The following is a 14,888-nucleotide window of genomic DNA, read 5'->3' as shown; positions in this document are numbered from 1 at the left end:
TCCAAGGTGTGCAAAAGTTTTTCTCCTTTGTTCTGTGGGTTAGGGAAGAATGTAGGCAAATGAATAGCTTGGTTCAAGGATACCCTGGATACCACCTTTGGCATGAAAGTAGGATTGGTTCTCAGAGACGCTCTATCCTGGTGAAAAATAAGGAAAGGCTGCACTGCCATTAATGCCTGTAACTCGGATACTCTTCTTGCTGAAGTGATTGCCAGAAGGAAAGCAGTTTTCCAAGATAAAAACTGCAAGTCTGCTGATGCTGCTGGTTCAAAAGGAGGTAGTGTCAATTTTTCCAGCACAAAATTGAGATCCCATGCAGGCAGAGGGGGTCTCCTTGGAGGTTTAACATTTTTGATCCCTCTCAAAAATTGTCTGAGAAGAGGGTGAGAGAAGATAGGAGGATCCATATTGTATTCTGCTGAAACTGCTGAAGCATGAATCTTAATGGAAGAGTAGGACAGGCCATTGTGGAACAATTCTGCTAAGTATTCTAGGATGTGTGCTAGGTTTGCCACTGTGACATCTGTGCCCTTTGATGTGCTCCAAATGAGGAATCTCTTCCATTTAGCTGAGTATGTCTTCCTTGTGGAGGGTCTGCAAGCCTCCAGGATAATGTCCTTGACCCTCTGAGATGGTTTGGTTTTAAGCAATTTTCCAGGCAGTCAGTTGCAGTGTTTTCAAGTTTGGATGCAGGGTCTTGAAATTGTTCTGCGTTAGAAGAAGAGGCCATAGGGGTAGAGGCCATGAGTTCGCCTGAGACATGCTTCTCAGTAGCGGATACCAGTGCTGTCTTGGCCAGTCCGGAGCTATTAGTATCACCTTTGGCTGTTCCTCCCTGATCTTCAGTAGAACCTTGTACATCAATGGGAGAGGTGGAAATGCATACACTGTTAGGGCATTCCAGCTGAAAGAGAGAGAGTCCACCCTCCAGGCTTGTGGGTGGTATGTCCTTGAGCAGAATTTCTTCAGTTGGTGGTTGAGTGGGGAGGCGAACGGATCTATCTCTGGCATTCCCCATTTCTTTGTTATGAGTTTGAAGATGTCTGGATGCAGCATCCATTCGTGAGCATCCGTGGTAGTTCTGCTTAAGCTGTCTGCTAGTGAATTCTCTTTTCCTGGTACGAATTTGGCCTGCAGCTGGATATTGAGATTCAGGCCTAGGTTCCACAGATCCATTGCCATCCGGCATAGAGGGTAGGAATGCGTGCCTCCCTGTTTATGTACCACATGACCGTGGTGTTGTCTGTCCTTATCAGCAGATGTCCTTGCTGGAGGAATGGCTTGAATGCCTCGATTGCATGCTTCACTGTCAGCATCTCCTTTTGGTTTATGTGCAAGTTTAGCTGGCCTTGAGACCATAGGCCTTGGATACATTTGTCCTCCATGTGTGCTCCCCATCCTAGGTCTGAGGTGTCCGTGGTAATGGTCTGCCTTGGTTTTGGTTTGTTGAAAGGCAACCCTCTGTTGGACTGGCAGGCCTGAGCCCACCACAGGAATTCCTTTTGAAGGCATGGAATGATTGGTATCATGGTTTCTAGACTGTGCCTGTGTTGAGACCATACATTCCTTAGGTACCATTGTAATTTCCTCATATGCAGCCTGGCATGCGAGATCAAGATTATGCAGGATGCCATGTAACCCGGGGCCTGCAGGACTTTCCTTGCAGTAAGCTGAGCTTGTCTTGTCAAAGTCATGAAGTAATCTGGAAGTTGTTTTTGTTTTTCTTCTGTGAGAAAAGCCATCTGAGTTATTGTGTCCAGATCCACACCCAAAAAGGTTATCCTTTGGGATGGCACTAGTCTTGACTTTTGGATGTTGACTGTGTATCCCAAGGCCTGTAACAGGTGTATGACATAGGACAAATCCTTTATCAATTTTGTCTTGTTGTCCGCTTGTATTAGGCAGTCGTCCAGGTATGGGTACATTTGAATTCCCTGAAGTCTGCAATGTGCAATTACTGATGCCAGGCATTTCGTGAATACTCTGGGCGCAGTAGATAAGCCAAAGGGTAATGCTGAGAATTGATAATGCTCTGATCCTGCAAGAAATCTGAGGTGTCTTCTGCAATCTGGTCGGATAGGGACGTGCAGGTATGCCTCCTTGAGATCTAGAGTCACCAGCCAAGACTCCTTGCCCAACATGGGAAGAAGTTGCTGTAGGGTCAGCATTTTGAATTTTGGCACAATGAGATATGTGTTCAGTGCGGACAAGTCGAGAATAGGCCTCCATTGGTTTTCTTTTCTTGGTACAAGGAATAGTCTGGAGTAGAATCCTTGGCCTTGTTCCATAGATGGTACCCTTTCTATCGCTTTCATCTGAAGTAAATTGTTGATTTGTCTTAAAGCCTCTGGCTTCTGGTTTGGTGGAAGGTTTGGCATTCCGCCCCTTTTTGGTAAAGTGTGGAAGTGAAACCTGTATCCTTTGTCTATTGTTTGCAATGTCCATGTGTCCTTTGTAATGCAATGCCAGTTTTTTGAGAATAAAGCCAGCTTTCCGCCCAAGGGAGCTTCCAGTTGTTCCCTGGTAGGCGGAATCAGAGTCAAGTCATTGTGTCTGTCCTGTGGTAGCGGTTGTAGTTGCAGCTGTGGCACTACTCCTCTGGTTGGCAGGCTGCCACTGACGGCCCCTTTAGGCACCCTTTGATTGACCTCTGCCTCTAGGGCGTCTATTCCTGCCCCTCTGTGCTCTGGAGGTGTCTGGAAAGGACCAATTCTTTGAAGGCCAGTTTCTGCTGAACCTCGGAGGTTGGACCTGCAGAAATTCCTTTACTGTTTGCACAGATTTTGCTTTTTCTTCCACTTTCTTTAGAATCTCTTGTGCAGGGGAGCCAAATAAACTTTGTTTCTCCATTGGAGCATCTAGGAGTTTAGCCTTGACGTGGTCTGGCAAGGATTGCTCTTTTAGCCAGGCATGCCTACGAATTACTGCCCCAGTCATAGCTGATCTAAATGAAGCCTCCAGTGCATCATAGCCACATTTTAAGAAATGATTACTGACCTGCTGAGAGTTGTGTACCAAATCCTGAAGGGATTTACGGTCTAAAGGTTCAGGAGAAGAAAGCTTTTTATTCAGCTGATCTAACAAATATTCTTGGTACTGTATCATATGGAATTGACAGTTTAATGCCCTGGCAGAAAGAGTAGCAGATGTATAAACCTTTTTATCCCATCTCTCTAATGCTCTAGACTCTCTTTCAGAGGGTAGGGGATTTTTGGCAGTGGCAGCTGCAACACCTTTTGGGCCCTAAGAAATAGTTTCTGGGTCTGCAGCATGGGCTTTATACAGGTGGAAGTGAGAATCCGGGACCCTGTAATATCTGTCAGGTTTGGCAGGGGCCGGGGGAAGAGAATCAGGTGCAGAACTGACATCATTATACACATCATCAATTACAGTTAGCACTGGTGGTATGGCTAAAGGCGTATGCTGGGGCAAATGTAAAAATGTCCTTAATCTTCTTCTAGAATCAGAAAAATCCTGACCCTGCCATTGAAAGTGTTCCCTCATTGAGTGCAAAGTCTCCCCAAAGGAAAATTCTTCAGGAGGGGAGGCCGAAAGAATAGAGTCTTCTGCATCTGAATCCTCATAAGGCGAATAGGCCCCTTCATGATGGTCTGACAAATAAGATCCATCCGTGGAGTAATCAGAGGAGAGAGGTTCAGAGGGTTCAGTCCTAAGCCTTTTGTCAGGTGGAGGTTGGGAGGCCCTGTCTGGGTGAGGTTGGGAACCCCTAATTAAGGATACAAGGTCCTCAGCAAGACTGAGAATCTGAGAACTTGAGGAAGGCCTCTGTGAAGTAGATTTGGCAGGTAAAGCTTTTGAAAGTTTGGCAGCTTTAGCCCTGGAGAAGGCCTTAATAGACATAGAAGCTGGAGGCCTAGCTGCCCCACGTGCAGATGTAGAAATGTCCAATGGAATGGTGTCGGACAATTCTTGAGCGCTAGCTTCGGTAGGGATTTCTGAAGCCGACTCAGCCGGGGCCTCTCTGGCCTCGGTTGTCGGAGGTATGGTTTCGGTCGTAGTAAGAACCGAGGACTCGGTTTCAGCTGAAACAGAGACACTCGCGGTAGGCCTAACCGTGGTTTCAGCCGAAACCGCGGGCCGCGAGTGTCAGTCCTTTTCCCTGCGTTTTTTGGCCATATGCGTAGTCGGAGTCTCCGACGGGCATTTTATATGCAAAGGCGGCTCCGAAAAATTATTCTGCAAACTCCGACCAACGTCTAAGAGTCCGTCGGTTGAAGGAGGCACAGGCTAAACAAGCCGATACATTGTGGTCTGGGCCTAAGCAAGGAAGGCAGTAAGAATGGAAATCCTTATGAGGTATTTGTTTCCCACAAGTTAAACAATTATTTACTTTGTCTGACATTGGCTGAGGCAAGAAAGAGTCCCCAACGGGGTACTTAGCTTTGTTCAAAGTCTTCGGTAGCTGAAATCTCTGGATCTGACCGACCGGCACTTGCGAACAGCTTCTGCTTCGGGCACCGCGCGGCAAGAAAGACTGAGGAAAATGGCGTCGGCTGATGCCTTTATACCCCAGAAGCTCTGACGTCGGGGAAAGTGCGACATCAGCCGAGGCCAGACCCAGACTTTGGAATCCGGCCGACCGAAGGGCTGCCTGAGGCAGGACAACCCATATGTTATGACTGCAGATGCATCCTTGAAGGACATCTGCAAGTGCATAGATCTTGCCCTGAAACGTAGATATTTCCTGCAAGAATTCCTGATTGGGATGTGTAGATAGGCCTCTTTTAGGTCTAGGGTGGCTAACCAAGTATCCTTGGATAGCACAGGAAGTAGCTGCTGGAAGGTAAGCATTTTGAATTTTGGTATCACCGGGAAGGTGTTTAGAATTGGTAGATCAAAGATTGGGTGTGAGGTGCCCTCTTTTCTGGGTACCAGGAAAAGCCTGGAATAGAAATCTTGGCCTATCTGGTCTGCAGGAACAGGCTGTATTGCCCTCATGGACAGCAGGGAATGGACTTGGTTTTGGGCCTCTGCCCACTGGTTTGGAGGAAGACCTAGGAACCCTTTTGGGGTTGGCAGTGTGGAAATAAAATCTGTATCCCTGGGACACTATGTTGAGTACCCATCAGTCGTTGGTGATGGAAGCCCAGTTTTTTGCATGAAAGGAGTTTTTTCCTCCTAGGGGCACAAGCAGATGGGCAGAGGTAAGGGGTGGAGTTGTAAAGTCATTGTGGGTTCTTTCCATAAGGGGGTAGCTTAGCACTCATTGCTTTTGAAGTGGAAGAACTCCATTGCTTAGATCTCTGCATTCCCTGGGGCTGCTGCCTGGGGAGGTCTGATTCCCCTAGATATTGGCTGAGCTAGCCTTGAGGGGGCTGGAAAGGACGAGTGCTTGGAGGGGCAATGCCTACTGAACCTCGGAGGCTGGACTTGCAAGAAATCTAACTGTCTGCATAGATTTAGCTTCTTCTTTCATCTTTTTTAAGACCTCTTCGGCCTTGGTGCCAATAGTTTTGTTTGACATGGTCTGGCAAGGTCTGTTCCTTAAGCCAAGCATGCCTTCTAAGTATAGAACCTGTGATTGCTGTCCTGCAAGATGCTTCTAGGGCATCAAAGCCACATTGCAAGGTGTGCTTAGTAACTTGGTTTGCAGAATGCATAAGCTCCTGTTCCTACACAAGCTGAAAAGGAGATATTTTTTGTTTAAGGAGTTCCATTGTATGTTGTTGGTATTTCAGCATGTGGAACTGACACTTTAGTGCTCTAATGGCAAGAGTTGCAGAGGTGCATACTTTTTTACCCCATCTGTCTAAAGCTTGGGAATCCCTGTCCGAAGGGGTGGTATTCTTGGCTGTGGTTGCTTTTATTCCTTTAGGTCCCTGGGAGATTACCTCTAGGTCTGCAGTAGGATTTTTGAAAAGAAATGTGAGTCAGGGACTCTAATACTGGTCAGGTTTCCTGGAAGCAGGTGTTAGGGTGTCAGGAGTTAAGCTAGATTCCAGGAAAACATCATCCACAAAATCCAGGACAGGAGGAATAGCTAAAGGCCTGTGCTGTGGTAAATCTAAAAATTTCCCTGAGTCTCTTTTTGGATTGAGGATAATCCCTGAAATTCCCAATGGAAATGTTTTCTCAAAGTATGTAGAGTTTCACCAAAAGAAAAATCTTCTGGAGGAGAGGCAGAGGGAATGGATTCCTCTGCATCTGAATCCTCATATGCAGACAAGGACATGTCTTCATATTCTGAAGACTCGAGTCGTCGGACTCGGGTCAGATAAAGTTGCTGAGGACGAGTCTCTCTCTCTCCTTTTGAAGGGGTAGGCTGGCTTCCCCCAATAAGCACGATAAGGTCTTCTGCCATTTTAAGTGTTTGAGATTGTGGCATGGAAGTAGATGCTTGAGTGTGGGTCGCCTTTTTTTTAGGCGTACTTTGTACCCCGGGCCTTAGAAACTCGGTAGTCTTAGAAAGAACTGAAGACATGAAAGAAGTAGTCGGCTTGTGTCGAATATCGGTAGTGGGAAGAACATCCTCAGAAGCCGGTGCCTGCTCAGCGGCTCCAGACCCATCCAAGGCAGAGACATCTGCAGGATCCTTGATCAAAGAAGAGTCTCGCGGCATAATGGACTCCGAATGGGTCTCTGTAGCAGCCTGCTAATCCATAGAAGCGGGCATCAGGGGCTGCGAAAGCGCCTTACTGAGTACCGGTGAACTGGCGACTAGCTTAACGGAATAGTCATCAGCAGTTTTGGACTTGTGCAGTCTGTCACTGTCTTTATCCTTACGTTTTTTCTGAAGATCGGTAGTCGAATGGCTTACCGAAGTGATTTCGGCATACGGAGATCAATAAGGACCCGACAACGTATAATTCTGGCATTGAACAAAGCATAAAACCGACAGCGAGGGACGTTGTGGTCTGGGCCTAAACAGATGAAGCAGTAAGAATGGAAATCTTGGTGTGGTATTTGCTTTCCACAGGCGGGACAATTGTTAACCTTTTCTGACATCAGTTAGAGCGAGAAAAATGGATCACCAACGGGGTACTCATCTTTAGAAGACTTCAACTTCAATTTTGGAAACAAAAAACTCAGTTAGCAGCTGACCGGCACTCGTGCAAACTGCTTCTGCTTCGGGCTCCTCAGCAAGAAAGACTGGTGTAATGGCATCGGCTGCCTGATTTTACACCACTGACGACCTGACCTCAGTCCTGGAGCAACAGCAAACAATGTAGAAATACCAAGCCTCTGGTATTCGGGCCGACTGAGGGCTAACCCTGGCAGGATAACCCAAGTGTGATGACTGCAACAGTGAAACACAAAGAACATCTATACTCCGGTTTGCAAGGTGTAAGAACTATGGAGGTTTCAGAACTGGAAATCTACTTTGCATCTTTCTGTTGCAAATGCTAACTCCTAAGAGTACTAAACAAGGTGTGCTGCTTTTTTCTTTTATGCTTAGTCTGCTACTTGGATTAAGGAATCCTCTAATATGCAAAAAGCTAAATAAGGATTCGTTTTCCTCTATTTTGGATTACACAACTGAATTTTATTCAAACTTGAAAGCAGCAAACTTTTTTTTTGCAGGGACTGCAGAGGACAGAAAATATTTTACAAACTAAGTAGTAAGTTAGACTGCACTAATCTCTAGACAGTGGTAAAAATAAGAATTCCAGTTTAGCTGGGGTTCTTTTGTCAACTATTAATTACTTTACATCTTCCATTCATGATCACTTACAGGCTTGTACATTTATTTTTGTCTTTCTACACTTTAACTTGATGTTCTATTAAATGGTTTTACTTATTCCATTACAAAACTTTACATTGGATACTTATTAGCTTGGTAGGGAAACCTCAGAAAACTGATGTGACCACTGACATCCACCCTTCTGAAGAGACTGTTTAGCTATAAGCCACAACTGGTTGGCTTATCGAAGGGTGCAATGAAATCAAAGCCATAGATCCAGAACTAGTCTGACTGGTGGCCCATATACTGAGAAGAGAGGAAAGGGGACGCTGGCACTTTAGTGGTAATCCTCGCTTGGGAAATACTGCATAATTATGAAAAAGCCTGGTTTAAATCTCAATTACTGTGGATATGAATGCACCTAAAATCAGATATACTTAGAGGTGGGTTAAATCCTGGGAGTCACTGCTTATAAAACAATGCGGTGTAGTATACACTGTAAAGCATGTTTGGATGCATTAGGTATTCACCACAACCTGTGGCAGTAACAAACATTTGCAGAAAACACTTAAGGATACTCACCACTCACACATTTGGTAGACAGTGGTGCAGACAGTATGAAATGCTCACGACTAACATATAAAGTGATACCAGTTTTGTCTTTCAAGGCCTGTACCGCTGTATTACACAACTTGTAGTACTGGAGGAGGACTAAAGCTTCACATTTCAATGTCCATCACAATTCTTACCCACAGGGAACACAGTACTACCTGACTCATAAAGGAAGACCAACTATGCAGATCAACTGATGCAATAAAAACTTGCCTGCTGTGTAAAACACCAATGTTTCCCCTCAGGCAGTGAAAATGTTATGGTTGGTTTTGTATCACTACTCACCCACTCTGAGGCATTCACTCAGTTTTCCATTGCTTGCCTCTCTGGTTTGGCAGGTTTCTTTGCATTGCACTAATACCAAGTCTACATTAGATTCCTGCTGTTTATGGAGCCATCTTAAAATTACTAGTCTCCCATCAGGACAAGAGTGCTCATCAGCAGTTGAATTCCGCTCATGGGTAAGCCATTAGACCTCAGGAATTTCTTAGTGTTGTTTTTAGCTAATTATTTGGTCGCTACTTAAAGAGCTACTTCTGGCAAATATAATATTCTTTACCTCCCCTTAAATTTTTGGTTCCTCTAAGATACTGCTTTAGTAAAGATAGAGAAAAGATTGGCGGTTCTGTATTGTAATGAGACGAAATGGCAGAGGCATGGTTTTAATTGATGAGAAAGAAAGGCCTTTGTCAAGCATCTCAGTCAAGTATTGTAATATCGGAGGAATATTTGGCTTTGCTGTATCAGTTCCTTGTGCTCGATTCCAAGCACAGAATCTCTTCCATTTATCAGCATAAGATTTTCTAGTACTAGGCCTTCTGGCTTCCAAAATGACATCCATCACAGCTTTACTGAGAGGTGTTGTCTGAATAACTACATGATCAGCCATGCTGCCAGGTTCAGTGTCTGGAGTGGATTGTGCAGGATCTGATTGTTTTGCTGGGACAGTAGTTGAGGTCTTTGAGGTAAGGTCCAAGCTGGGTATTGAGACAAGTTCCTTAGGATTGGGTACCAGTATTGGCGGGGCCAGATCGAGGCAATTAGTACCATCTTTGGTTTCTCTTGTCTGACTTTTAGTAGGACCCTGGGAAGAAGAGGCAGAGGAGGAAAGGCGTAAACTAATAGGTTTTTCCACCTGAAGGATAGGGAGTCCACTTTCCATGTTTGTCTGTGATAAGTCCTTGTGCAGAATCTTTTCAAGTGATAATTTTGAGGGGAGGCAAATAGATGTCTGGGCTCCCCCATTTCTTTGTTATCACGCTGAAGACTTGTGGATCTAGTTTCCACTTGTGAGAGTCCATAAGGTTTCTGCTTAAATTCTCTGCCAGAGTACTTTGTTTTCCTGCCAGGAATTGAGCTTGAAGATATATTTGTAAGTCAAAGCTGTGTCCCACAGTGCCATGGCTAATCTGCAAAGGGGGTATGAGTGCGTGCCCCTCTGCTTGTTTATATATATATATATATATATCTATATATATATATATATATATATATATATATATATATATATATATGGATGAAGCAAGTCCTTGAAGGCTGTCAGGGCATTTTGAACAACTAGTATCTCTTTTTGGTTGATATGTAGATGCATTTGTTTTGGGGTCCATATGCCCGGAATGCATCTTCCCGCCATGTGGGCCCCCCAGGCATAATCAGATGCGTCTGTTAAGGTCTGGCTGGCAGGGGGTAGAGTGAAGGCCCGTCCCATGTTTTGGTGACATGCCTTTGCCCACCATAGGAACTCCTGTTGTAGGCAGGGAATGAGAGGAAAGTACAGTTGTGTACCTACCATAAATAAAAATGTTCGAGTGTATTCACTGTTGCAGTCATTACACTTGGGTTATCCCGCTGGCAGGCGACCCGTAGTCGGCCCGAGTTCCAAAGTCTTGGTCCGGCGTCGGTTGCGGTCACCTCTTCCCTGACGTCAGGGGTATAAAAGTTGCAACAGATGCCATTTTCTTCAGTTTTTCTTACCCCAGATGTCAGGTGCCCCGAGATATGACGGTTGTAAAGATAAAAATATGCCTAACAACCATGCATATATCACTAAAAACATTTTCTTCTTCTAAAAGCAAATACACCACATAGGTTGTATAGACTTGAGAAGTACAGAATAGTCCCAGCAAAAAGGGGGATGGCGGGTGGGTAACCAGGACTGCAACAGTGAATACACTCGAGCATCTACATTTATGGTAGGTACACAACTGTACTATGTTCATCGTGTTTCACTGCTGCAGTCATTACACTTGGGTAGAATCCCAAAGCTGAGGTAGGGTGACTGGGTCTAGATTGGATTTGGCGAGGCTAACAAGCCCTGCAGAACTGCAGTGGCAAAGCCTGCTCTGGATTTGGAGTAGAGCGGTAGGTGGTAGTGCTTGGTAAAAGTGTGCACTGAGCTCCAGGTTGCAACTTCTAATATGTCTTTGGTTGGTACCCCTCTGAGGAAAGCTGCTGCTCTGGTTGAATGAGGCCTAATGCCCTTAGGAACAGATTTGCCATGTTGTGCATAACAGAAGCAGATGCAGTGTCCTATCCATTTGGAGATTGTCTGCTTTGTAATAGGTTTTCCTTCCAGTTGCTCAGTTTTTCTGAAAGCTTTTGTTTTGTCCAAGTAAAATCGTAGCTGTCTGTGTATATCCAAAGAGTGCAGAAGTCTTTTCCCTTTATTCTGGGGATTTGGGTAGAAAGTAGGCAAATGAATAGTTTGGTTTAAGGCCACATTGGAGACCACTTGTGGCATGAATGTTGGGTTCATCCTTAGAGAAACCCTGTCCTGGTGAAAAATGAGAAAAGGTTCCACAGCCATCAATGCCTGTAACTCAAACTCTTCTTGCTGAAGTTATTGCTAGGAGCAGAGCAGTTTTCCATGACAAGAATTTTAGATCAGCTGTGCTAGCTGGTTCAAAAGGAGGCAGCGTTAGTTTTTCTAAAATAAAATTGAGGTCCCGAGTAGGTACTGGTGCTCTCCTAGGGGGTCTTATATTCTTTGCCCCTCTGAGGTACTGTTGTAGTAGAGGATGCAAAAAAATAGGGGGATCCGTATTGTAATGAGCTGAAATGGCAGAGGCATGGATTTTAATAAAAGAAAAAGATAGGCCTTTGTCCAACATCTCAGTCAGGTATTGTAAAATCTGAGGCATATTAGGGACCAGTGGGTCGAGCCCTTGTGCCTGGTTCCAAGCACAGAATCTCTTCCATTTTTCCGCATAAGATTTCCTAGTGCTGGATCTCCTGGCTTCCAAAATTACATCCATAACAGCTTTAGAGAGAGGTGCAGTCTGAGTGGCTACATTATCTGCCATGCTGCCAGGTTTAAGGTTCTGAGTTGACTGTGCAGAATCTGATTGTTTTGCTGTGTCAGAAGATGAGGGATTTGAGGTAGAGGCCAAGGCAGGCCTTGGGACAAAATCTTTAGGATTGGATACCAGTGCTGGTGTGGCCAGTATGGTGCAATCAGGATCATTTTTGGCCTCTCTTGTCTGACTTTTAGAACCACCTTGGTGAGAAGAGGCATCAGAGGGAAGGCATAGACTGTCAGGTTTTTCCAGTTGAAAGATAAAAGAGCATCCACTTTCCATGCTTGAGAGTGATAAGTCCTTGTGCAAAATTTCTGTAACTGGCAATTGTGAGGGGAGGCAAATGGATCTATGTCTGGGCGTCCCCATTCCCTTATGTTGAACACTTGTGGATTTAGCTTCCATTCGTGAGGATCCATGAGATTTCTGCTTAGTTCATCTGCCAGTGTATTTTTTGTGTGCCCCCTTGCTTGTTTATGTACCACATAACTGTGGTATTGTCCGTCTTTATTAATAATTGTTCTGGATGTATTAGGCCCTTGAAGGCTGTCAGGGCATTCTGTACAGCTAGCATCTCTTTTTGATTGATGTGAAGATGCATTTGTTCCTTGGGCCACATGCCCTGAATACATTTTCCTGCCATATGTGCTCCCCAGGCATAATCCGATGCATCCGTTGTTATGGTCTGCCTGGCTGTAGCTAAGGTGAAAGGCTGTCCCTTGTTGTGGTGACAGCCCGGGGACCACCATCGAAACTCCTGTTGTAGGCAGGGAATCAAGGTTATGATGGTCTCTAGGCTGTGACAATGCTGAGTCCAAACACTTTTTAGATACCATTGTAGTTTCCTCATATGCAGTTTGGCATATGGAATTAGTAGAATGCAAGATGCCATGAAACCCGGGGCCTGCAGAATTTTTCTTGCAGGGAGCTGGGTCTTTGTTGCCATCATTTGAAAGTAATGGATCAGTTGCCTTTGTTTGTCTGGCATGAGATAAGCCATCTGGGTAGTTGTATTTATGCTTGCACCCAAGAATATTATCTCTTGAGAGGGCACTAGTTTTGATTTCTTTTCGTTTACTGTGTACCCTAGGCAAATTAGTAATCCTTTTACAAACGCCAGGTGCTTTAGAAGAATGTCCTTGCTCTCTGCTTGAATAAGGCAGTTGTCCAAGTAGGGATATATTTGAATTCCTTTTTGTCTGCAAAATGCAATTACTGGTGCCAGGCATTTTGGGCGCAGTAGATAAGCCAAAGGGCAGTGCAGTGAATTGATAATGCATTGAGCCTGCTATAAACCTGAGGTATCTTCTGCACGATTGTCTGATTGGGATGTGCAGGTATGCCTCCTTTAGATCCAAAGTAACTAGCCAAGCCTAACTTGATAACCAGTCCAACAATATCAAAGTAACCACGAAGATACGATGTTCCACCAGAAGTTTTATTAACAACAAGGCACAGACCAAAACCAACACTGACCTAGGTTTCGTCCTGTTGACTTCCTCAGAGTGTTGGCTCACATTACTTTATACCAATCATTCATAATTAATTGATTGAATAATTAATTCAACCTGTTAACTATTAACCAGCAAAACAGCCATCTTTTTTACATATAAACATACTAACAAACAAACATAAAATATTAGACACGTTTTGACCTACTTAAAATATGTGTTATGCTTGTGTGTCAATGGTTGTATGTACAAAAATATATACAAAAGTATATATTACCTTAAAAACCTATTTTAACTATCTAATAGGCTACTTGGATAAAAACATCTTTGTGTTAATTAATACATGTTTAAAATCAACAAATATCTACTAGATGCCTATTTCTTACTAAATATGTAATTGGAAAAATGTAATATATAAAAAATCTCATTTAATAATACATAACTAGTATCCACAGTCATTACCCCAGTATATTTTGCAACCTAAGATACGGTTTGATGGTTATAAATTCATTGAGTCCTGGATATAAGTGTGCATTTAATATCATCTGCCACTTAATTTCACAAACATCCAGGTGATACTCAGTTAACCTACCCTGTGGGTCCTGGGTCAATTGCTCTAGTATGCAGAAAGAAAATTTATGATCATTATATTCTGTAATATGACGTGCCAAGGCATTTGTGGGTTTAAGATGTTTGATATCCAAGACATGTTCTTTAATTCTCTCCCTGAATTTCCTACATGTCTTGCCCACATAAAATGCCCTGCAATTACAGCATTTAGCTAAGTAAACCACATTGATTGAATGACAATTATATCTACCCCTAATATTGATACTTATACTATTAACTGTAATTCTACTACCTGTTTTCATAACAAAAGGGCACGTGGTACATCTCCCACACTTACTATTACCTCTATTGTTATTGACATAGATGTCCGAATACTTGTCACTTCTCTCAAAGATTTGTTTCAAGGCTCTATCTTTACGAAAAATGAACTTCGGTTTATATGATATATACCCTTGAAATTCTTTAAGTCTACTAAATGATTTCCAATATTTTCCTACTATTTCAATGATGTTATGTACGTCTGCATTAAATGTAACCACATACAGTATATGTTCATCCCTTATATCATAATTCACTTGATTATTAATGCTATTAATACAAACTGGAGAAGAACTATTTAATATAGACTGTATATGTCCATTAGTCCTTTTTATCTGTATTTCGTTCTTTAAATTCTCACATAGAGATATTGGATAACCTCTGTTGATGAATAATTCTGTCATAAAATCCACTTCCTTTATAAACTCGATGTCATCACTGACCATCCGTGCAGCCCTAATAAATTGTCCCTTGACAATCGATTTTTTCTGGTGCTCCGGATGCCAACTGTCATAGTGCAAATACGAGTTTGAAAATGTGGATTTTCTAAAAATTTTAGATGATATACACTTGTTGTTTTTGTTATAAGTTAAAGATACATCTAAATAGTTAATTTCATCCTTACTGATTGTGTGGGTGAATTTTAGAAACCACACTGTTTGGTTAATATATGCTATGAATCTCTCAAGTATATGTTTCTCTCCTTGCCATATAATAAAAATGTCGTCCAAAAAACGGGTGTACAGTTTGATGTATGAGTAAAATTCGCTTTTAAAAACAAAATTACTCTCCCAATATGCCATGATATAATTGGCATATATGGGGGCACAAGCTGCCCCCATTGCCACTCCAGTTTTTTGACGAAACCTGTAACCTTCAAAAAATATAAAATTATTTTTTAAAACTAAATCCATTAGTCTTACATACAGGTTTATTTGATCTTGCTCATATGACCCAGTAGCTACTAACTGTTCTTCCATCCATTCTAGCCCAGTATCG

At 43.2% G+C, this 14,888-nt stretch overlaps 1 protein-coding gene across 2 annotated transcripts in view; it reads right to left on the bottom strand.

The window, feature by feature from the left end:
• The window catches only part of SETD5 (SET domain containing 5), a 2,687,190-nt gene that overhangs the window by 1,065,240 nt on the left and 1,607,062 nt on the right, over window positions 1-14,888 (bottom strand). The gene's annotated exons all lie outside the window — the stretch shown is intronic.

Source organism: Protopterus annectens, chromosome 7.part0 (genome assembly GCF_019279795.1).
Source record: "Protopterus annectens isolate FY-2018-M chromosome 7.part0, PAN1.0, whole genome shotgun sequence".
NCBI classification, from domain to species: domain Eukaryota; kingdom Metazoa; phylum Chordata; order Ceratodontiformes; family Protopteridae; genus Protopterus; species Protopterus annectens.
Note: the sequence above shows the minus strand (reverse complement) of the source record. Positions and strands in the feature narration are given on the sequence as shown.